The 24769-nt window shown below is 38.2% G+C and overlaps 1 long non-coding RNA gene across 1 annotated transcript; it reads left to right on the top strand.

Moving 5' to 3' along the window:
* On the top strand, positions 1–19654 carry LOC104005208 (uncharacterized). The gene is made up of 6 exons (XR_678423.4): positions 1–59; positions 1108–1137; positions 1310–1385; positions 2063–2619; positions 15490–16504; positions 18860–19654. It is a non-coding gene; the product is annotated as an uncharacterized LOC104005208 (long non-coding RNA).
* The last annotated feature ends 5115 nt before the right edge of the window (positions 19655–24769 follow it).

The raw sequence follows: 24769 nt of genomic DNA, 5'->3' as shown, positions 1-24769 counted from the left end.
GTAAGACATGCCTTTCACCTTCCACCGTGATTATGAGGCCTCCCCAGCCACATGGAACTGTGAGTCTATTACACCTCTTTTTCTCTATAAATTACCCAGTCTTGGGTATGTCTTTATCAGCAGTGTGAAGATAGACTAATACATTCTCCAAGTCAGAGTTTATTGCCCCCTCATCTATTTTCCCATTACTTAATTGAAATAATATCAACATCTATCTTTCTTTCTTTTTTTATTTTGAGACGGAGTTTCTTTCTTTCTTTTTTCCACTCTTGTTGCCCAGGCTGGAGTGCAGTGCCATGATCTCGGCTCACTGCAACCTTCGCCTCCTGGGTTCAAGTGATTCTCCTGCCTCAGCTTTCCCAGTAGCTGGGATTATAGGCGCATGCCACCATGCCCAGCTAATTTTGTATTTTTAGTAGAGACAGAGTTTCTCCATGTTGGTCAGGCTGGTCTCCAACTCCTGACCTCAGGTGATCCGCCCGCCTCGGCTTCCCAAAGTGCTGGGATTACAGGCATAAGCCACCGCACCTGGCCCACCATCTATCTTTCTATGTTTGTTTAAGCTTTTTGAGCAGACAGAACTTTTCAAAATCATTTCTGTAATTATGCTACCCTTAGTAATTCAATACAAGTTGAAATTAACTTCCAAATATCTTACCTCTTAGATTAGAAATGTATCAATAGGACATTTATATTGAATAACCTTGTATTTAAATCATATTATGTCACTAATGTTTTTACTTAGAGACTATGAATTGTAAGCACCATTTTAAAGACAGGAAAATAAAATACAAAGGAGATATTTGGTGGAGATCAGCCAATGAAATTGTGAAAGATTTTAGAGAAGAATTTGGTATTCCTCATCTTTAGTGCTATTTTTGAGACAGGCTAAGATAGAAGTACTAGCCAAATGTAACAGTTTAAATTCACTAAAATTAGAGAAAAAGGTAAAATTCAGTTATTTATTCACATCAGAAACATTTTAAGCACTCAATAGCCACATACGGCTAGTGACTACTGTATTGAATAATGTTGGTGTAAACATTTTCATCATCACATAAAGTTTTTTCAACAACATTGTTCTATTTCCCTTTTTTTCCTTTGTAGCATACACTTAATAATTCATTACCTATTAAGGTAAGATTCTACTCCTTTTTTGGTGTTTTGTTCTTTCTTTATTTTTATTTGCTCCTGCATTGTGAAATCCGGTGTTTGGTGTGTGTCGGAATGAATAACTATATGATTTTCCAAATACCTCTTATAAACTAACTGCCATTCTTCCATGTCTTTGGAATTTCTTTCAATCCAGCTTCTTCTCAGCTGAGGTCATGCAAAAATGACTCACTTGCATATGATACTTTCCTTGAGGAATTAAACCATAAACTGTATCCTTTTGTGCAAATCCCTTACACATCTCAGTCATGAATCTGTATGGCTTTCACTTCATTTATTCTGGCTTAGTTATCAGCATAAGCCTGTAAAAGTCAAATTTTGCTAACAAATGGAAGTAATAGCAAAGAATGCTAAGGACAATTTATTTCCCTTAGGACATGGGAAGCAGAGGTACAAACAACTTTTGTTCCACCACCCTTTTCACTTAAAACACACACACACACGCACACACACATGCACGCACACACACACACACTATCTTACTACTTGAAAATGAGGGCATTAGAGTCTAGATAAAAGGGACAGAGGGACAGAGTACACTAATGTGAAGATCTCTTGTCAGTTGTACATTCTGAATAAACATTTCATCTTACCCTAATGCATAGGAAACTCGAACTTGTTTTCAGAACAATGAAGTCATCACTCCTATCTCAGTATTACTTCTAAATTCTGGGCCTAGTTCAAATATTATTGTATATATTTTATTTATTTGCAAAGTCATCTACTTGCATGTAAAGCTGACTATACTGTAAGTAATTAAGCCAGGTGTGTCCCCTCATCTTTTTATCCCCAGCATATATTAGGAATAAGCTGATACAGCCCATTCCTCAAATCCTGAGTAGTCCGGCCTTCCATATCCCTGGCCATATTCCTCATTCACCATTACCAGCCCTCCTTGCATTGTGTATTGAGGGAGAAGATTCCTAGAAGCAACATTCATCATCTCTCTTTTCAATGATGGACAACTCTCTGCTGTGCCAAATATACTAACTTTAACCACCCACTGCCAAACTCACACCTCCTTGTTCAACAAGCCAGTTACGGGCAGTGAATGAATCTACGATGTTGAACAGCCCCGTGGGCATCTTCTCACTGGGCACTGGCTAGAATGCAGTTGGATTAGACTTTTACAATTGCTTTGTTTTCAAGCCAGGAAGGAGAAATTGAAGGCAATTCACCACCTTTCTATATCCAAGATGAAAACACAGCACTCTCCTAAACTTCAGAAGTATAACTCAGTGGGTTAGTACTTCAGATCTAGCCTGAGGCAAAATTATGATTTTTCCAAAAGATTTTCTTTTTTTAGCATTCTTTTCCTTACACGCAGGCCTTTGATCAAGCTACAGTTTTGAACTGATTACAGCTTTTGAAGCCTCAGAAGATTTAAAGACCCACATTGTTAACAATGGTGTTTTAGGTGTGTGGCGTATTACTCAGAGGAGTCGGGTAAGTGCAAAATCCTGAAATTTACACAAGGGTTGCAGCTGCCTCCTCCACTAGTCATGAGTGCAACCTGCTATGGTGGGTCTCAAATAAAGAAAAATCTTAAAGATAAAAATAATTAATTTAGCTTTGAGATCAGAGTCTAAAAGCTGCAGAAAGAATTTCCTATTTCCCTCCAGAAAGGAAAGAATTACAGTCTGCTCAGTTCCAATCAAGCCTTTCTATGACATATGGAACAACTAACTTCTTTTTTCCACAGAGAACAGCTTTCATTAATCAAGTTTCTCAACTTCTATAGAAGAAAGGCTGACATATAACTTAAACAAGTGGTTAAACCAAAAATATGTATAGTTTTTATTTGGTTAATCAATGATTTAATAGCTTAAGCTGGACTTTTAGGACTTCATTTATTTTCAGTTTTCTTTATCAATAGAATTAGATCTAATTGACTACACAAAATTGCTCATTAAAAAGATTGGTCAACAAAAGAAAAAAAAACGAGGGAAAGTCAATTAAAATGCCAGCATAAAGACAGAGCCATTGATACTGGGAAGCTCCAGAAAGCTTATACATCATGTAGAGATTTTTCTTTTTTCTAAAGCTTCCTTTTAAAAAGGTGGCATTGATCTTGTTTTGGACAAAAGCAAACATATTTTCCCCAGGCTCACCCTATGTTTTCTAAAGTTATCAGATTTATTTCTTTAAATCTTCTTTCTTTGGTCTGTTAACATAGCCTATCTGGGTAACTCATAAACAATACACAAAACTGTGTCTCTCTACTGAGACCAGGCTAATGCTTCTCTATATTAGCTTTGTTCTCTTTGCTCTTCCTTGCTGTGACTTTCCTCATCCCTTCATGTTTACAGCTTAATATAAAAAAGCAAAAAAATTTAAAAATATGGCAGAGGATTGAGGATGGGGAAGAATATCTCTAAATCTCAGCAAAAAGGTACATGGGCCATGCATTTTTATCATCCCCATGTCTTGTCAGTATTGCATAGTCAATTTAGGGTGTCATTTTTTCAAGCACAATATTATGAAACAAGACACTGTATCTCTGCAGTTTGGACACAGGGAAGGTGATCACACTATGGTGCTGAAGAAAACTATGTATCAGATGACTTTGCTCTGGATTCATATATTTGATACCCAAATTGACATCCTTGAAGCTCTGGGTATTTTCTGAACAGAACATACTGGAAGCTAAATGCCTAGTGGGAAGTACCTTGACAGCCAACTAAAGAATTGACATTCAGAGCATACGCTTTGGAGCATTAAGTGATTGAGAACAGCAGATAAGCATTCAGACTTGAGAGTCCATTTTCCTTTTAAGCTGCATAGACGCCAATAATAATAGATCAAGGTTACCTTTTTACACTTTTGGCATCTGTCTTAAGCTACAGGATATAAATGCCCCAGACAATGCATACTTAAAATTGACTTTATACAGAATTTGGAGAGGGAGAGTAGTGATTGTGCAACCAGATTACAGAGGCCAGCCGCATTCCAGCAAATTCACATTTACACAGCATCTGGGATAGTTTAAAGCTTACAGAAAATGGGAATGAATGTTGACAAAGGTAGAATAGTATACATTAAGTTCAAAGATAATACAAACAAACCATATAACCAATGACATTTTCCATGAAGAGAAGCCTTTAACAGGAATAGCGAGAGGCCGGGCTGCACACCCCTTCGGGTGTCTAGACATTTGGGTGGAAGGAAACTAACCAAATTGTTCCAAATCCTTCTCTTTTGCACTGATTGAATCTGGCTGCAATGACTCAGCCTGTGTCTAAAACAGAACAACCCAGTCTTCCTCTTCTTCTTCCTCTGCTCTTTCATGTTTCAGAGTTGGTAGTTTGGGTCAAGGAGGCTACAGACAGCATATGAACCTATTTATAAAAACCAGAAAGAGTTCACTGATCTTGAACCTTCCTAAGTGTTTCCTTGATTTACAGACACTCTGCCTTTCCTGAGTTATCAACCTTTAGGTGCTCAAACTAGACACATCTATAATGGACATGGCTGACCTCCACCAGGGAGGCCCTGCAGTCCTTAACACTGAGTACACTTGAAGGCAGGGGCTTCTCTTGACTCTCTTTTTTTTTTTTTTTTTGAGACGGAGTCTCGCTCTGTTGCCAGACTGGAGTGCAGTGGCGTCATCTTGGCTCACTGCAACCTCCGCCTGCCCCAGGTTCAAGTGATTCTCCTGCCTCAGTCTCCCAAGTAGCTGGGACTACAGGCATGCACCACCATGCCCAGCTAATTTTTGTATTTTTAGTAGAGACAGGGTTTCACCATTTTGGCCAGGATGGTCTCAATCTCTTGACCTCGTGATTTGCCCACCTGGACTTCCCAAAGAGCTGGGATTACAAACGTGAGCCCCCATGCCCAGCCTCTCTTGACTCTTAAATCTTTGTTGACGTCTCTGTAGGATTCCAAAACTAACTTCTAGTAAAAAAAACAAACAGACAAAAAACAACAAAACAAAACACAAAACAAAACAACAACAACAAAAAAACAATGCAGGATATCTTTAGCTTTTTTTCCTTCTTACCAGATATTTGGACAGTTGCTGCTAATTGACTTGGTTGAAGATGTCCATTCTTGAGGTAGTTTATGGCCATGCTTCTAGGGTCACCTTTATCTAAGGGTCAAGGATTAAATTGGGATCTTGAGAAGGAAAGTGAGTATTGACATATATGTACACATTACAAAGGAAGCAAAAGAGCCTACTATCATTTAATTAAATAGAAATAAAATAGATAAGATTTTAAAGTGATGGTATTTTAAAATCTACCCACTACAAACAGGAATTGGAAGACTTTCAAAACAGTGTCTACTAAGTGGAGAGAAAGGTAAACATTTAAGAAGAGAAAAACTGCCTCACTAAGTCAGACTACCTTATATCTAGAAAGTTTTTTTTCCTCTTTCAACAAGGGACTTTTTGTAAGAAAGTAGTTACTTCCTACATTTAACTCTGAAAGATAGAGATGTGCCCCGAACACATAATTTACTGTAATCAAACTTGGATGATGTTAAATTCTTCCAAATCACTGCTTGCATTAGTTTATTATGCCCAATTGAATGACGTCATCACTGCAGACAGCCAGAGAAAAACCATTAAGAACAAATACTATTTAGTAGTCTATATTCACTGGAGCATCTGAATTCTTAAAAGGGATGCTTGGCTAACCTCTGGAAGCATGGAATAGTCCTCATCTTCCACCTGCAGAGTTAGCCTGCCTGGGACCAAACCTGGCTCCACCACCATACTACTGTGTGAATGTTTTTGTCAGGGTTCTCCAGAGAAACAGAACCAACTGGATTTACAGAGAGAGAGAGTATGTGAAAAGAGATTTATGTTAAGATATTGGCTCACGTGATTGTGGAGGCTTGATGAGTCCAAAATCTGATGGAGGAGGATGCAGGCTGGTAACTCAGGAGAGAACTGCAGTTGGAGTTCATAAGCAGTTTGCGGGCAGAATTCCCTCTTACTCTGGGATGGCAGTCTTTTGTGCTATTGAGGCTTCCTTCCAATTGACTGGCCGAGGCTCACCCACATTATGGGAGCAATCTGTTTTACTAGAAGTCCACCGATTTAAATATAAATCTCATCCCAAAACACCCTCATGGAAACATCCAGAAAGTTTAACCAAATATCTGGGTATTGTACCCCAGTCAAGTTGGCATATAAGATAAACCATCACAATGACCTTGGACAGGCTACTTAACCTTGTGCTTCACTATGCTCGTCTATAAAGGGAGATTGTTTAACGTATGGGCACATACTTCATCGGGTGATTGTGAGGATTAAATAGGTTCATTTCTAAGTGGAGTGCTTAGCTCCAGTGCATAGCTCATAGTAGGCACTTTATTGCAGAACACTGGAACAGAAGGGAACTTTCAAGATATCAAGTACACTCTGAGATTCAGAGTGGTGAGACGACTTCCCTAAAATTGCAGAGTTAGTTGTTTTAGGGATGAGATTACAATCCTAATGCTCCAGCACCAGTCCAACCACTATTGTAGAAAGCTTTACTGCTGCTTCCCTTGACTGGGGTAGACTCAACAACAGTGTATCACATGAAATGTATTACCACTGGAATTTAGAATCCTTTCATTTGTGAGATGTTATTAAAATAAGTACTTGGTAATCATTATTGCAGAAATGTATGTTTGATTATTTATATCTACAGATTATTGAAAAAATACCTCTCTTGTCCACTGCATGATTTATTGAAACTGGGATTCCTTTATCCTTCTGCTGTTTCACATGAGACATTGTATTCCCTTGGGACAGACTGAACTAACACACCTGGTGTTTCCACAGAACCTACCCTCTAAGGTTCAGTGAGAGTCAAGATACAACTAATTGAAAATACCTGCCTAATTTGAGTTGTTTAGGTTTTTTTCTTTCTTCAGGGCTTAGATCTGCATTCCATCCCAGCCTGCTGAGAAGAGCTCTCTCTTTCGCAAAGCCTTTTCTTCCTTCCTATGTGAAATGTTACTCAATCTGAGATTCTAGATCAGTGTTTCTCAAAGTGAGTTCTACCAAGATTATTTGGATTATAATTACTTGCAGAGTTTGATAAAAATATAAGTAATTGGTCAGCACTACAGAATCACTGAATTTGAATTTCTTGAGGGGAGATTTGGGAAAGGATACTTTTTATAAGGTCCTCGTGTTGATCCTTATGCCATAAGAGCTTGAGAATCACTGCCCTCGATTACCTTGATCTTGCTAATAAACACTGCTTCGCGGAATTTCAAGGCTGTAATAATGTCAATTAAAGTTTGTAGGTGGATCAATCTCTACTTAATTATGTTGCATTATACATTCCTTCTAGCTGAAAACAGTTTAGTTCTGCATTAATGAAGTGTAGCTGTGCTTACACAGTATTTCCTGATTTGAACTGCTAGGCTGGTGATTATTGTTAGCTGTGCCTTATAGAAGCTCCAGAATAGGTATCGTGTGTTTTAATGCTGACTGTTAACATTCACGATTTATTACATTAAGTGCCAAATTTTTAATCACTGAGTGTAAAAGTTTCCATTTTCAAAGCACATTAAATCCCAATGATATTCTCGACTGAAGTCATTCACATCCTTAAGAAACGGTGTGGTAAGTATATTTGAAGGGCCAGTTGGTAACAGGTAGAAAGATACATGTGTAGGCCAGGCGCAGGGGCTCACGCCTGTAATCCCAGCACTTTGGGAGGCCTAGGCGGGCAGATTACGAGGTCAGGAGATCGAGACCATCCTGGCTAATGCAGTGAAACCCCATCTCTACTAAAAATACAAAAAAAAAAAAAAAAAAAAAATTAGGTGTGGTGGTGGGCACCTGTAGTCCCAGCTACTCAGGAGGCTAAGGCAGGAGAATGGCGTGAACCCGGGAGGCAGAGCCACTGCACTTCAGCCTGGGCGACAGAGTGAGACTCCAACTCAACAACAACAAAAAAGAAAAAACAAAAAAAACATGTAGATGTTGGTACTGATGATATAAACTTACATTGAGGAAAGAAGTCTTTGCAACCTCAAGGCAAAAATACCCACTGGAATTGATTCTTGACCCCTGCCTGACCAATTATCACTGACAATACTAAGATCAAGAACAATTTAACATTCAGTGAATGTTCACTACATTGAGGGACCTCTATGCATTATATTATTTAATCCTCCAACAAAAATTAATTAGATAACTTTATTGATCTCCATTTTTCAAAGATGAACTGGGGCTTGGAGCAGTCATGGCTCCTGCCCATAGTCAAACAGCCTGTCAGGGAAAGAGTGAGGATTTGAACACAGGTTGATCTGACCTCAAAGCCCTTGTTTTAACCTTGTCTTTCAGTAGACCAGCTCCCTGCTTCTGTTCTGGTCTGGCGTTATTCATAAAGTGAAACAGCAGACAAAAAGAAAATGGGATTTGGCCTTTGAGAACAGTGTCAGGGCATCTTGAACATGCTGCCACTCCAAAATTAGAACCATGCCATTTTCGTTTTACTGCAGAGGAGTATGGCGCTGCCTGGGGCCCAGCTGAGCCAAGCTGAGGTTTGGAATAGCTCAATTACTAGTTAAATATGGACTCTGTGCAAGTCATTTATTTCTGTGGACTCCATTGATCATATGTAAATCAAGGGAGCTAAAATCACATGCCTTCAAGCTTCCGGTATTTTACAAATACTGTGATTTTTGTATATTTTCACAGAACTTTGGAACTAGCAGGGATGATCTCGTCAAGAATCATTTGGCTATCAGGAAAAGAGACCCACTCAAGCTTGCTTAGTTAGGTAAAGGAAGTTTATGGTAAGGAAAATGGCTTATCTCATAGAAACAAAGTTAAAGGATACAGCCAGGCTTCACAGGAAAGAAAAGTCATCATTTCTCTTCTGTTTTCCTTTTCTTCTGTATGGGGATAAGGGATGTTCATTTCTGTGTGTTGTTACTTTGTTTCTCTCCAACTCTGAAGATTGGCTTTCTTTCCTCATTTGCTTATGGCCAGTCAGAGCTGCCCAACTGGAAGCACTCAACACTGGCTCACTTCAGTCTCTGGGTATGAATTCCAAATTTTAAGACAAGAGCATCTAACTGGTTGAGTGTGGGTTCCATGTCTAACATTAATTATTCAAGCCAAAGAGGTGGGATGGGAGTGTTTGGTATTTGGTGCTGTACTTTCAAGAAATGATTTTGGTAATTCATGCAGAGATTGATTATACAACCTTTGTGAGAAATTGAGAATGAACCTCTAATGGATAGGATAGACATGGTTTGCACAAGGAGAAGCAACAGCGTTTTTTACTCTCTCTTATTCTAATTCTGTATCTTTGATGCTATTTTATTCTCATTCTTTCTCAGTGCCTTCATCTTACCTTTCATCCTGGTCTTTTCTGATCTCCCTGGTTCCTTTCCTTCCTCTACTCATGAAATTTCTCATTTCTTTGAGGTGCTGCAGTTAGGTCTTTGAGGTAGCAGCAAAACGAATCTGATGAAGTAATTTCTGCCTAGAGTTAAAATAAATACATGTTCATTTTTCACTGAGTGATTATTATGTGCCAAATCTAGTGCTAAGCCGTTCACATATACTATTTTATTTATTCCTCACTATAAACTCTCAAAATAAACATTAACTTATTTTTCCATCTGAGAAACTCAAGGTTCTGTGTAGTTAAGTAGTTTGTACAAGCTCACACAGCTAGTAAATGAAACTGCTGGGATTTAAATTCACCCTCCAGAGCCTGAACCACTATATGCTATGGCTGCTATTGTCATATGTTATCCAAGCATGTGAAGCAGCAGGCTTATCCTGACTCACAAGGGCCAAGTGTTACATTTGCAGGAATTTTGAGAGCTGATTATTAAACGTGATCATTATGAAAATTTAAATTATACCACCTTACAATGAAATTAAGTTTATTTTAAAAAAGTAACACTTAAAACACATCACTAATTATGTTACTCTATTTGACCACTATACATGCATTTGAGTTTCTTTCTATGACATCTGTATGGTAGAAATACTGCACCTCTCCCAAACTCTAGAGTATTTACACCACAGAAACTGACAACTGCCCATCTAAAGGCAATTAAATTTTTTAAAAAAATGAATAAGTAGACAGCCATACAGGCACACAAAGTCCATCTAAAAGCTAAATAGGACTGTGAACCACCAGTTTCTGACCTCTGGTTTTTTTGTTTTGTTTTGTTTTGTTTTGTTTTTTGAGATGGAATCTCGCTCTGTCACCCAGGCTGGAGTGCAGTGGTGCAATCTTTGCTCACTGCAACCTCCGCCTCCCAAGTTCAAGCGATTCTCCTGCCTCAGCCTCCCAAGTAGCTGGGACTACAGGCATGTGCCACCACACCTGGCTAATTTTTTGTATTTTTAGTGGAGATAGAGTTTCACTGTGTTAGCCAGGATGGTCTCCATCTCCTGATCTTGTGATCCACCTGCCTCGGCCTCCCAAAGTGCTGGGATTACAGGTGTGAGCCACCGTGCCTGACCCTTGACCTCTGTTTTAAAGAAATGCATCTACAATGAATGAATCTCAAGCACTCATGCCAGAACACTCTTTTAAGTGTGGGCATCTGACACGACTACACATCTGCTCAATCATGACTGCCTCAGGAACCACTTGTTGTCCAGACCAAAAAAAGGAGTTAAATTAGTGCTAGCCAAAGGTTGTCTGTTGCCTAAGCTGAGGACTTTTTGAGGCCTGGCTAAGGTTTTCTGTCCTGCACAGCCAGGTATTTGCATTGGCAGATGTGGCATCACCACAGTCTCTGCAAAGAGCTGGCTGGACTTCTTGACTAAAGCAGTAGTAAGCAGGAAAGAGCTGACCCAGAGATTGCATTTTTGCTTACCCACAGCAGTGTACTTTTTATGCAGACACTGCCTTTGCATCTGTTTTAGACTTTATTTATTCATTAGTTCTTCTTTCTAGGTCAATGAGAAGCCAAAGAGAAGAGGGTCTTGCAGCTGGAGGAGATAAATCTGTGATGGGGTGTGTGGGTGGTCATTTAATGTTGCTTTCTGGGCTGAAATGATGCTGGTTTCTTATGTTGTCTGTGGAAGTAGCAATTATCCTTTTCTCTTTGACTGAAGTAGTTATTTTTGGTAAAAGCTATTAAGTCTTTTGAGTAAGAACATTTTGGGTACCCTGTGGTTGGTTGTCTATGTTTAGATCACTTGATCTGTGACCTTGGACAAATCTCCCAGCCTTTCCACTTCTCTCTTGTTAAGTTGAAAATGATAGAGTGACTTGTCAGTAACTAGACAATTAAAAAAAGGTTTTAAAGAATTTTTAAACTTCTAGAATATTATTTCAATTCAATTATGATTTAATATTATTTCAATTTTTTAACTCCTAGAATGTTATTTTAATTCACATTTTAGCGGAGAAAAAATGTTATTTATGTATTTACTTAAACAATTACACCAGTTGCCACTAATTCATTTTGTGCTTTGGACACCATATCATATCCATAATGTATCCAACATTTGAATACAGGAACCATACCCTTAGTTTCCTAAAAGTTTCTGTGGTATGATTGTCTCAGTCCAAATTATGGTATATTGCTTCAGGTTGTGAACCTTTGGAGTATTTCTCTTCTGGGTAGCTCTAAAAAGCCTCTTCACTTCTACCTTGCTATTTGAGTGTAAGGACCAGAAAAATTTAATGAATACTATATATATAACTACATATATATTCTGTAAAATATCGCTGTGCTTTGCTATGAGGAAGACCCTGCTTTGCTATGAGGAAGACCCTGCTTTCCTATGAGGAAGACCCTAAAGGAATTGTGAACAGTGTCTCTGGAGTCAACGATAGCAGTTTACATGAGAAAGATAATTATCGCCCAAAAAGCAGTATATAATCAAAGTCGAGTAACAGTCTCGACTGTAAATATAAATGAGAAGAATCTCTCTTCACCATCCACTTAACCAATACTCTGGAAGAAATTCAGCTCTTCATTCACCCCATCAAATACGCTGACCTTTGTCATAGCATACTGTCTGCTCAGAGCTAGCGTGCACCCCTCTGCTAGAGCCACTTGAACAGTGTGAAGCCCAAGTGTGTTTATTCCAAACTGTGAGTGGCACTTGTTATTAAAATCATGTAACATGAATCAATGAAATATCGTACAGAAAGTGAGGTATGGGTTTTTTTGGTATGAAAACTAAATTGATTGCATTATGAGGACTTTTAAATACGAATGGCTGAAAACAATTACTAATGAATTAAATATTGCAAGAAAACTTTTTTTTTTTTTTTTTTTTTTTGAGACGGAGTCTCACTGTCGCCCACGCTGGAGTGCAGTGGCGCGATCTCAGCTCACTGCAAGCTCCGCCTCCTGGGTTCATGCCATTCTCCTGCCTCAGCCTCCGGAGTAGCTGGGACTGCAGGTGCCCGCCACCATGCCTGGCTAATTTTTTTTGTATTTTTAGTAGAGACGGGGTTTTCACTGTGTTAGCCAGGATGGTCTCGATCTCCTGACCTCGTGATCCGCCCGCCTCGGCCTCCCAAAGTGCTGGGATTACAGGCGTGAGTCACCACACCCGGCCAAGAAAACTTTTTAAAAATTAGGGGCAGAAATCAGAAAAATTTATAGGAAGACTTCAGACTCACAATACTTGGAAGGTTCTTGCTCTATTTTAAATAAACCAAGACTGGGAATCATGGAGGATGCATTATGGGTGAATTGTATGCAAGATGCTGTAGGATTCCTATTAGCAGACTCTTAATCACAGGAAAACATGCCCCTGAATCAAAAGCTTAAGGAAATAATGTACAGTTTTAAACATTTTAAATTGGAGTATTTATAAAGCATATATATCATTGTTAAGATTCCTTCTCTGATCATTTTTTTTCTTTTTTTTTGTTTTTTTTTTTTTTTGCTGTTGTAGTTGATTGGCAAATCAACTACTGGTCTTGCTTTCATCAAATTAGAGAACTTCTACTATATTGAGGATTTGGGAAAAGATAAAATCAGTTTTGTTGAATAGTTGGGAATTTGACTGTAAAATTATTGGTGTGATTTTCTCACTATAGAAGAACAAAGCAAAAAAAAATTTTTTTTTTGAGATGGAATCTCACTCTTGTTGCCCAGGCTGGAGTGCAGTGTCATGATCTCAGCTCATTGCAACCTCTGCCTCACAGGTTCAAGCGTTTCTCCTGCCTCGGGCTCCTGAGTAGCTGGGATTACGGGCGCGTGCCACCACACCCAGAAAATTTTTGTATTTTTAGTAGAGATGGGGTTTCACCATGTTGGCCAGACTGGTCTTGAATTCCTGACCTCAGGTGATCCACCTGCCTTGGCCTCCCAAAGTGGTGGGATTACAGGCGTGAGCCACCACGCGCGGCCCAAAGCAACATTCTTAGTTAAGAATAAACACACAAATGGCAAGACAATGCAAACTTCAGAGCGGGAGAGGTAAAAATCCAAGCATAGGAGTAAAGAAAAGAGAAGAAAAGGCCCAGAAGAAGCTTTTGGAAAGATCTGGAGGAGCTAAGGGACGCGATTATAAGTAGTAGGCAGTATTGAGCCATTGACTGATTTTGATCAGAACAGTGAAATTATGAAAGCAATATTTTGAGGGAATTCTTCTGATAACAGTGTGCAGAATGAGATGGATCTTTAATGGCAAATATGTTTTTGAGGATTGTGCAGACTCAGATTATTGGTAATGCTGGTCTGGAGCACTGTGATGAGAAGTATGAGGCTGAGGCTATTCTCTATAAGACGTGCTGTTTTCTACTAGTGATGCCTGACATGAGCAAGGGAAAGCAGGTTGCAGCACATCTATGCCTGATGTTTGTAAGCCTCTGGTCAGATTAAGGGTAAAGATAGTAGAAGCATTTATGCCACCACAATAGCACGAGAGATTATAGAAGAAGGTATAAAATATTTTTTTTCAAATACATGCTAATTTGGTTCCATGGATAAAATTATGTCATAAGTAGAATTTTTAATTTCTGTTTTGGAGTCAAGCAAGATTATGCTTTTCCTTATTATTCACATAAGGGAATCATTACAATATAATCATGAAGAGCAACACAGGATTTCGAGTAAGACAGAATTTTGTTCAAAATCCAGACCTGCCATTGGCTAGTTAAATAATTTGAGACAAATTTCCTGAACTCCTTAAAAATTTATTAAGTTGCTATAAAACGGGAACTAAGTTACCTAGCTCATAAGGATCCAAAATATTAAGTTTATTGGCTAATATTAAAGGCAGTTAGCATACTGCCTATCACAAGCATGGTCAATGAAATTCTTCTTAAAAATATTTTACCAATTTTTTTCTCATTAAGCCTTAAAAATAAAAATCTGTAAGATTATTATTCTAATAGTTGGAATTTTCTAGCTTCTGAGCCCCCAAATGAAACTGAACTAACTCTAGATAGAAAAATAAGTTAAAATATATTTTTCCAGGTTTTTGGAAAAGAGACACCATTTCTTTTTCCACGAGAAACTAGATATTATGAAATTCCTCCTCTATCTGAGCCACTGTTTGCCTACTCTTTAAAGGCTTTATAAATGAGGGATCATCATGACTTTGATGGTCTGAACTGCAGGATGTTGGTACACTCATATACAGACATTTCAATGTATTTTTTTTCTCCTACTTCTATCCCGTGGGCAGTGATTTCTTGGCAATTCACATGCAAACACTGGGCATCCATTCACAGAATTTCTCAGTTTGTTTAGGAGAAGTTGTGATGTTCATTTGCAATAGGGTTTTGGCAAACTCCTGACAGAGTTTTATAAATTTCTTTATAAAAAAGGACAGAGCACTTAATTTGGCATGGTTCTTTCATGTGTAGGTTTGTATTTCCTGTCTTCTAGTTTCCTTAAAAATATGCAGAAACACACACATACCCATTCATTAAGCACTTTGAAGCAGCAGTTTGTAATATTTCCAAACAAAACAGTACTTTACCAACATGGTTAAGTGTCTCAAACATCTCTTTTCTATTGAATTCTACCAACTGATATTTGAGACAAAAAAGGAAGCCAAAAATGTAGGTTCTGGCTAGTTGCATAGTGTGTTGCTTGTGGTAAAGGAAGATTCAAATCAATTCTAATCCAAGAGAAATATCAGGAGTCATCATATTGTTCAGGGTGTGAATATCCTAGAACTGATTTCTTTGCAAAGCCTACTTCTTCCCTATGAACTTTTCTTTTGAAGCAAATGGTAAGCTTTTTTTGTAATGTAAAAATGATAATTTTTTTCTTTTTGAAACAAATGGTAAGCTTTTGTTTGTAATGTAAAAGTGATAAAGCTGTGATATATTAAACATATATTATTTATAACAATGGCTTGAATTATTATAATCATTACCTCTATCACTGTTAATCATTCAAACACAGCTAATTCTAAGTCCTCAAGTGCTCAGAAAACAACATTAAAAAGTCTGACATTTGAAAAGTATGGAATTAAACCTCATGGAACTGGCTTTAAGAAGGTATCCATTCGTGGCATGAAAATGTGAAGAACTTTCTTTCTTTGCAATGTGAGTTCAAGGAAACGCCCAAGAGTGGATGTTCCATCGTAAATGCTCTGCCCCCAGCTTTTCAAAGGACACAGAAATTGCACCCAGCAAAGATGTCCTGTCAAAATGATTTAAAAGAAGAAAAAGAAAGTTGCTAGAGGGGAACTGGTACTCCAGATCAAAAAACAATTTTAAGTGGTCTATTTTGGTGGTCTGTGTTGAGACATATAACAGCCCAGGCTGCTGTTTTTCCAAGAGGTTAAATTTCAAAAAGAGGAAACAACAGCAAACAGGCTGCCAATTTACTCAACAATGTCACAACTGGCTGGAGCTCTGTTCAAAGTAAAACCGCTGATTTACAAATTCCTGGATTTACTCTTAAATATTAACACTTCTTAGGAAACTTTAGACCTTACATGTCACATTTATGACTCCTAGGCAGACACAATCCTCTCCAAACACATGGTCCTCATGACAACTCTTTGCCATGTATTTCAGCCCCACTAAGGGAAGCCACTGTCAACTCAACCTGTGATGCCAAGAAGCAGCCCAGGTACCAAGGGACATAGACTGGAGTCAACATTAGATGCCTTTCTGTATGGTGTAGCTTGGAGGAGGATGTTTACAGCACAATTCCGCAATAATATGCTGTAGCAGACAGAAGTTTCCCTTCTATCAGACAAAGAACTAGTCAGGGAAGGCAAGCTGGCTAGACCACGGTTCAGTTTTTCTCATCTCCTTTCTGCAAGAGGAAAATCTGTTGGCTGGCAGTGGAAATAATAGGGAAACCACCTCAGAATGTTGGAGAAGAGGATGGGGGAGGAGTTGCAGCTCAGGAATCCTTCAAAGAAGACGTGTGGGGAGAGGAAGACAGCACACAGAAGCAGGGAGAAGTAAGTGTTAAATAGCCAGTAACTAAAAATTGAGAGAGGTGTAACAGCATTTAAACATTCTATATCCCAAGCAGTGCTTCCTTCTAGAAAGCAGAAATTTCTCCAGGTTCTTCAGCTGTAAGAAGGGTCCAGGCTTCAGTCAGAGAATAAATTTAAAGTAGGTCTGGTGAAGGTTGCAGGACTGCATATATAAATATACTAATTTAATTTTTTTCCTTTCTTTTTTTTTTTTTGAGATGGAGTCTAGCTCTGTCACCCAGGTTGGAGTGCAGTGGCGCGATCTCAGCTCACTGCAAACTCTGCCTCCTGGGTTCACGCCATTCTCCTGCCTCAGCCTCCAGAGTAGCTGGGACTACAGGCGCCCGCCACCACGCCTGGCTAATTTTTTGTATTTTTAGTAGAGACAGGGTTTCACTGTGTTAGCCAGGATGGTCTCGATCTCCTGACCTCGTGATCCGCCTGCCTCGGCCCCCCAAAATGCTGGGATCACAGGCGTGAGCCACCGCGCCCGGCCTCTAAATGTATTTTTTAAGAAGAGAAACAATGTACACTCCTTTTTAAGAAGGGAAATGCATACTCCTTTAACTAGAAAAGGACTCAATTTGTCATTCAAAAAAATATGTGTGCAAACAACTAGAAAAACATAAGACACTCCACTAAAAGTTGCATGACTATAAATTGTACTGTATGCATTCATTTTTATATATTTATGTGTTTGTTATTTCATCTGTGTCTATTATCTATCTCTATCTATCTATCTATCTATCTATCTATCTATCTATCTACTTATCTATCTTCATGATCATCATCTGTCTCCTTGTTAGTTTACCTAGTTATCCTTGGAAAAGGAACAGCTATAAGAAAAATTATTAGGGGAAAAAATAGTGTTAATCATAACTACATCCAAAGTTTCTATGACATCACTAGGTGTTTTTAAATAAATCTCTGTTATTCATCTAGAAATGAAAACACACATGGTGATAGAGCACACATTAAACACCTTATTGCTAACTGAGTTATGTCTATCTTCTGTAAGTACATAAGTAGTAGCTAAGATTTATTGAGTGGTTCTCACCTGCCAGCCTCTGTGCAAGGCACTTCACCTATATCATGCATTTGATCCTTATAAGAATTTTAATGAGATAGAGCCCATTATTATCATCTTTTTCAGTTGATGAGACTGAGGCTTGGAGAAACAACTTGGCAAAGGCCCACTAAGTATAGCCAAGTGTCATGTTTTAGGGGATAAATGATTTGACTCTAGATTTATCCAAGTTTGTTCAATAATTAGTAATGTTGTAAATGGATCTTCATAGTTCCTAAGAAAGAGATCTTAGAGGATCTGGAGGAAAAAAATGCATGAAAAAGCCTAGTGGGCTGAAGAGTTAATGGACTTTGGAAGCAGATGGCCTGGGTTTATATTCTGGCTCTACCACTTTTTAGCTGCGTGATCTTAGGCAACTTATTGATATTTTGGAAAGTGAGATTATCTTTCATTGTTTAATCTTGCCAAATGAATGTGTAACTTTAGCACTGACTTTACTGAATCCCTTTAGTTCTTTATGTAGGTGATGGTCATAATTAATTTTATAACTATATTTCTTAACCAAAAATAAATAGAGCTAGTAATTCTTTTTTTTTTTTGGATCTTTCATAACAAGCAGGTAATGTTTTTCAAGTAATATTTTCAAGCTGTCATACCAGGATGACACTGAAAAGTACCCATCAGAAAGACTTACTTGGGTTATTGTCCACAGCTAGATATAATTCACTCTTGCTCTTAGGTTACAATAAGGGAAACTCGAAGTTTCAAGAAAATATCTTATGAAAGATGATTTCAATTTAAAATAATATTTACCAGGAATAATAAAATCCTAATAACCCTGTAACTAAGCTTTGGGTTACTTCTTATATGATTCACTTTAATCAAATGTGTAACCTCATGTATCATTTTTTTAAAGAATTTCCAATCCCAGCACTTTGGGAGGCTGAGGTGGGCAGATCATGAGATCATGAGGTCAAGAGATCGAGAGCATCCTGGCCAACATGGTGAAACTCCGTCTCTTCTAAAAATACAAAAATTAGCTGGGCGTGGTGGCTTGCACCTGTAGTCCCAGCTGTTTGGGAGGCTGAAGCAGGAGAATCACTTGAACCCAGGAGGCAGAGGTTGCAGTGAGCCGAGATTGCACCACTGCATTCCAGCCTGGTGACAGAGGGAGACTCTGTCTTGAAAAAAAAAAAAAAGGAATTTCCACTCTCATTTTGTTAGTTCCACAAAAACACTCAGAAAATGTTGCTAAAAATGCCTCTTTATATTGAAAAGATTAATTTCAGATATCTTTTTATTTACCCCAGGTTAAGAGTATGAACCTTACCAACAGGTAAAAATGTGTCATATTAATTTTTTCAACATCAACAAACACGTCAAAAGATGGAGCACTAAAAGCTGCATTTTAAACAAATGCCCCAGGTAATGCATACTGAAAATGCAATCCTGATGTCCTAGGTGGCAGGATTATTGTTGTTGGAGAATGCTCCTGTAAATTTCTTTTCCAGTCTTCTCTCCTCACTTTCCGTGCCTAAGGAGTCTAAGTCCCACTGCCCCTGCTAATTGTCCCTGGTTAATTAGAATGGAGAATGACCCCTGAACCAACATGGGCCCATGAGCCGCACTGGTGAATTGTCATTCAGACCCAAAGGCTAGTCAGTCTCCCTGGGCATTGAGAAGCAACAGAAAGCAAGTATGTTCTTTGATTACAGATTAATTTTCTAGCCCCAGAGTTGGAACTAAAATATGTAGATATGATAGTGGCAAGAGACAGACAAATGCCTAGGCAGATAACGGGTGTCCCTGGAGAACCTCTGACCTGCCCAGGTCATTGTGCACCAGGGTTTTGCCTAAACATGCCCATGGTGAAAAATTTCATCCCTTAACACATGCAGTGTACAGTGGCTCAGACTAAGGGCCTGCACGCACATTGGAAAGACAGGGTAGAGCCACCAAAAATTCGCTCCTTATGCAGGGGAAGAGCCTGGCCTCCAGCTTGTGTGTGGTGGCCTGGTATTCAATTTGTGAGATGGAAACCTGTGTCCAGGACCCCTCTCTTTGCTGACAGCTTTCCTTTCGCTTAATAGATTCCACCCTCCTCACCTGTCAATGTGTCCACATGCCTAATTTTTCCTGGTTTGAGACAAGAACCCGGATTTAGCTCAACTAAGAAGCAAAAAATCCTGCATCAGATCTACAGATAGATAGACATAGATCTAGATATAGATACAGATACAGGTGTAGACACAGATGTAGATACAAATACAGATAAACGTATCTTTACAGAGAACACACCCACATAGTATGAGTAAAACAAAAAGTTAACACCACTCCCCATGCCAAGTGTGTAAAAAGAGGACACTAGCTTAAGAGAAATAAAGTCTTGTGGCTTATTTCCCAGGAAGATGATAGTGTATGCCAAAAATGGATGTAATATTTAGTCTCAGTTGAGATTGCCTGTCTTACATTTAAGGCAGATGGGCTTCAACTACTATAGCAGATAGTTGGTGACCTAAGGCAGAAAGCTTTGTTACAAGGTGGCAGATGGAAGGAGAGAGGTACAAACTCCCAAAAATGACTCTCCCAGAGTCTCTTAAAATACTCCTGGACAGGGATGATCATCTTTGGCCCATTTGCCAAGAAAAACTGAGAACAGATTCCAAAAAGAAAAAATTAAACAGATATGAGTAGAGAAATGTGTCCTGCCCTTGGTTTGTATGAAATATCATAGATTCCTCCTAAAAAATCCCTTACCTTTGATTTTTTTTCTTGATATCACATGTAGTTTTCTGTTCTTTGTAATGAATTAATTCCTAACCAAGATAGCCACAATAGGCAAACAATTAGAAATATTAGAGCATGAATTTACAGGGTACCTTGGCTATTTGTTTCATTGATGCCTGAAATTCTGTATTAGGTTTTTATTTTTTATGTCATTTTAAATTTCATATCATTCTTTTGGTTTCCACTCATTCAAATATAAATATCTCTGAGAATAGCAATTACTCCTGAGTCCATACATTGAGTATACCCTCAGAATTGTATCAGAAATTTTTCTTGTGAACACTTTTTGGTAGAGAAAAAAGCCTCTCATGTGGTAGGAGGGGTGGAAGTGATGCTACTGTCCTTGCTGCCAACTTCCTCTACAGTGACTGCCCCTGCCACTGTGGTCTTCCTAAAGATGGGGGTCTTCGTTCCTAAAGGATGATTCGGAGAGCCCCTTCTTACTGTGTTCTACCTGGCAGGATTTGAGTTAGGCATTTCAGATGTATTCAGGCAGGAATTTCTCACAATAACCCTATGATGTTGGCATTATTATTAATGTTCTACAGATGAAGACTTACAGACTTAGAGGATCAGAGTGATAAAGAAACTAGCTCAGAAAGAGCTGAATTGGAACCCAGGTCTGTCTGCCTGACTCAAAGTCTGTGGGTTTTTTTGTTTTGTTTTTTTTGAGATGGAGTCTCGCTCTGTCACCCAGGCTGGAGTGCAGTGGTGCGATCCTGGCTCACTGCAACCTCTGCCTCCCAGGTTCAGACAATTCTCCTGCCTCAGCCTCCTGGGTAGCTGGGATTACAAGCAAGCACAACCACGCCCAGCTAATTTTTGTATTTTTAGTAGAGACGGGGTTTCACTATGTTGGTCAGGCTGGTCTCCAACCCCTGACCTGGTGATCCACCTGCCTCGGCCTCCCAAAGTGCTGGGATTACAGGCGTGAGCCACCACGCCCAGCCAAAATCTGTGTTTTTAACCATGGATATAACAAAAGAGGAGACATGAGTAAATATGGGACATAAGTGAAAAAGGAAAGTTTTGAATGTCTATGACATTTCTACAATTTAACTTTTTGCCCAAGAATCTCGTTAATAGAAAATTAATATTTTTTAACATTTATAACCTATAACAAGATGCACTATGTTAACTGTGAAAATTGATCGTATTATTACATATAGATACGTACAACACCACATTTTCCTAAATTTATCATTCTCTAGTTCCAGTTTCCAGTAACTCTCCGTAAATAATCACAATAAGAGGTAGTTTTGAAGGATTTTTGATCACAAGAATGTTCATGCTTGCAGTGTATATAGGTAATTACTAAAATGTATAAGATGGACATAATCAAAAACTGCTTAAGAAGGATAAAACTTTAAAATGTTAGATATGTGTAATTTATTACTTTTAAAATATCAACAAACTATCTGTACCATAATTTTAACTGGAAGATGCTATCTTTTTAGACACTTTGCATACAGGTAGCCATTAAGGGCAAAAACTCCAGCTGAAGACCCTTTGCCCTATATAGCAGGACATTTCTGTAAGGTTACAATTGGAATATTTGTCTTGCTTCTTATGTATAGGTTATATGCTACTTTAACTTACCTTTCAACACAGTGATTAAAAATAAGCTTGTCCATGTTTGATAAATACTCTGTGAAGTGGCAATCTCATGCATGAAGTCCTTTTAAGAATGAAAATAAAATGACTTTTCTCATAACAATGCCTGGTAGAGACAAAAACTTTATTAAGTCAAGTTCTGTACTTTAAGAAATGTGATGAACTCCGAGTTCATTAGCACAGCCTAATACCCTACGTCATGAAATGTGAGCATTTAGAGAAGCTTTTTTCTAAACTTTAATTAGAAAATGAATAAATTAAAAATAAATATAATTCTTTTGACAGTTGAACAACAAATGCATATGATCACAAGATCTATTTGGTGAGAGAATAATCCATATTGCAGTGATATGAAATGGTCAGATAATTGCTTGTCGGCCTCTTGGTGAGGTCAAGTGAAATGGTCAGATGGTCTGGGCTATATTGTGGTCTCTTCACCATTTTACTTGCTGCTTCTTGGATTCTAGTTTTTAAACAGAAAAGAATTACTATCCTCACTACTTGGGTTCATACCCACTTGGCAGAATAAAATAGCAAATTGTCAATTGTTCAGTCTACATACAAAGTACAGATTTTCTGACTGAATAATGCACAGTAAAAGCAGAGTGCTGGCATGACTGGTTAAGCTTTTGTATTAACACAATTGACTACACAGTTGCTCACTACCTTAGGAAGTTCTGCTGACAAGTTCTGGCAACTTGCCCACAAAAATTGGAGTCAACATCACCAACATAGTTATAAAGCATTTTAAAAATAAATATATACAAACATAAATTTCGCAGACAAGATAGATTAAGATATGATTATTTACCTTACAAATAGTGATCACTCTTCCTTGATTTATTAAATAATGCTATTGTGCAGTGTATTTTAAAAAGTTACATTCACAAAAGTCTCCTTTATCCACAATTTTCAAGGAATACAATTATTAAAAAGATATTTGTGTTAATTCTTGTAAATGGGTTCATATTAGCCATTTTATTTAGACAAGATGGAGATATGATAATCTTCAGATAATATAGGGATGCTAAGATTTGGCTCCGATCCCACCTTTAGGCATAGGGTGTGAGAGAATAAACAATACCTTACTATAGGCTTTCAGGTAATAAAAAGAAATAAGCCCAAACTGTAACATAAAACTAGGTAATGGATCTCACATGTTTACAGAGATTATTCCTGCCATAAAGTTAAAAAAAAAAAAAAAAGGAATGGCATAAGGTAATTCCCTCCTTTGTAGCTCCTGGGTTGGTTTACCATAGAAGATGACATGTTGCACTCACCACCTAGGGCATTCATCCATTCTGAAATCCAAGCCTGACAGAGTAAAGAGGGAGAGAAAGAGCAACTCAGACTTCCCTGTCCCACCTCCATAAACTCTCCTTTTGTGCTTCCACTTTGCTGACTGAGAACCAATCTTTCTCCAGTGGTCCAAACCATCCCATATTGAGTGGTGTGGCCTCTTAGGTTTTAGCAACATTACTACTGCCTTCAAACAGCGCCACCCCTGCTCATGCAGGAGATATGAAGCTACACAGTCTTTAACTGCTAAGTCTGGCTTTGTTCCTTGTTAACCATAGGAATGTGGCAAAATCAGAGCTACTCTAAATTTCACATGCTTTGCTGATTCTGTGTGTGTGTTTACAAGTTTGTGCAATATTAGGATATATACAAAATGCAGTATTACAAAGAGAACTCACTTAAGAAATAACGTTTTGTCTAAATAATTGAAGGCCCTGTGTACTTTTTTCCAATTATACCGACTTACTTCCCTGCCAAGAATCACCATTTTAAATTTGGTATCTCTCATTGCTTGCATTTATTTCCTGCTCATTCCTTTTATGTGGGCTAACAATACTCTTAACCTGTTTTCTTAGTATGATTGGTTATTTTATTTTATAATAAAATAAATGAAGTAAACTTTGGTTAAAAATGAAAAAGATATTTTTTATAGAGAATAACATCAGGGTAGCTTTACTAATAGTCATAAAATGGACTTATTTTGAAGATGTTATTATTTTATACTAAACACACTTCCCCTTATACCACAGCACTTATTCTCTTGATCAAATTTGCAATTTTAGCACCTGTTGGATACTGAAAATCAGACAAATATTAAGAAAAAGTCTCAAGGCCAGGCGCAGTGGCTCACGCCTGTAATCCCAGAACTTTGGGAGGCTGAGGTGGGCGGATCATGAGGTCAGGAGATGGACACCATCCTGGCTAACACTGTGAAACCCCATCTCTACTAAAAATACAAAAAATTGGCCGGGCGTGGTGGCGGGCGCCTGCAGTCCCAGCTACTAAGAAAGCGGAGGCAGGAGAATGGCCTGAACCCAGGAGGCGGAGCTTACAGTGAGTGGAGATGGCGCCACTGCACTCCAGTCTGGGCGACAGAGCGAGACTCTATCTCAAAAAAAAAAAAAAAAAAAAAAAAAGAAAAGAAAAAATCTCATTTCTGAAATGAACTACACTATATAAAAGGGGAAAATTAAATAATCTAGAATGAGAGGAACCCAAACATAGAAAGATATACGGGATTTTACATTTAAAAAAACTAAAGCTATTTAGTAAAATATAAGAACAGAAAGCACGAAATTCAAGCTAAAATTCAATTGGTTTAAGTTACAACTATGGTGACTATTAAGATATCTAAACTATAACATAGATCATTAGAACTCTTCAGTTTACCTTAGCAGCACTCTTCCAGATGGTTTTATAAAATTAGGAAATAGAACAAAAGAAATCAAATACAAAATAAGTATTTGTCAATACCCTTCTGGACTCATAAGGACAATTTCTTCCCAACCTTCATTTACATT

The sequence above is a fragment of the Pan troglodytes genome, chromosome 13 (assembly GCF_028858775.2).
Source record: "Pan troglodytes isolate AG18354 chromosome 13, NHGRI_mPanTro3-v2.0_pri, whole genome shotgun sequence".
In the NCBI taxonomy this organism is placed as follows: domain Eukaryota; kingdom Metazoa; phylum Chordata; class Mammalia; order Primates; family Hominidae; genus Pan; species Pan troglodytes.
This window is presented reverse-complemented; position numbering and strand designations above follow the sequence as displayed.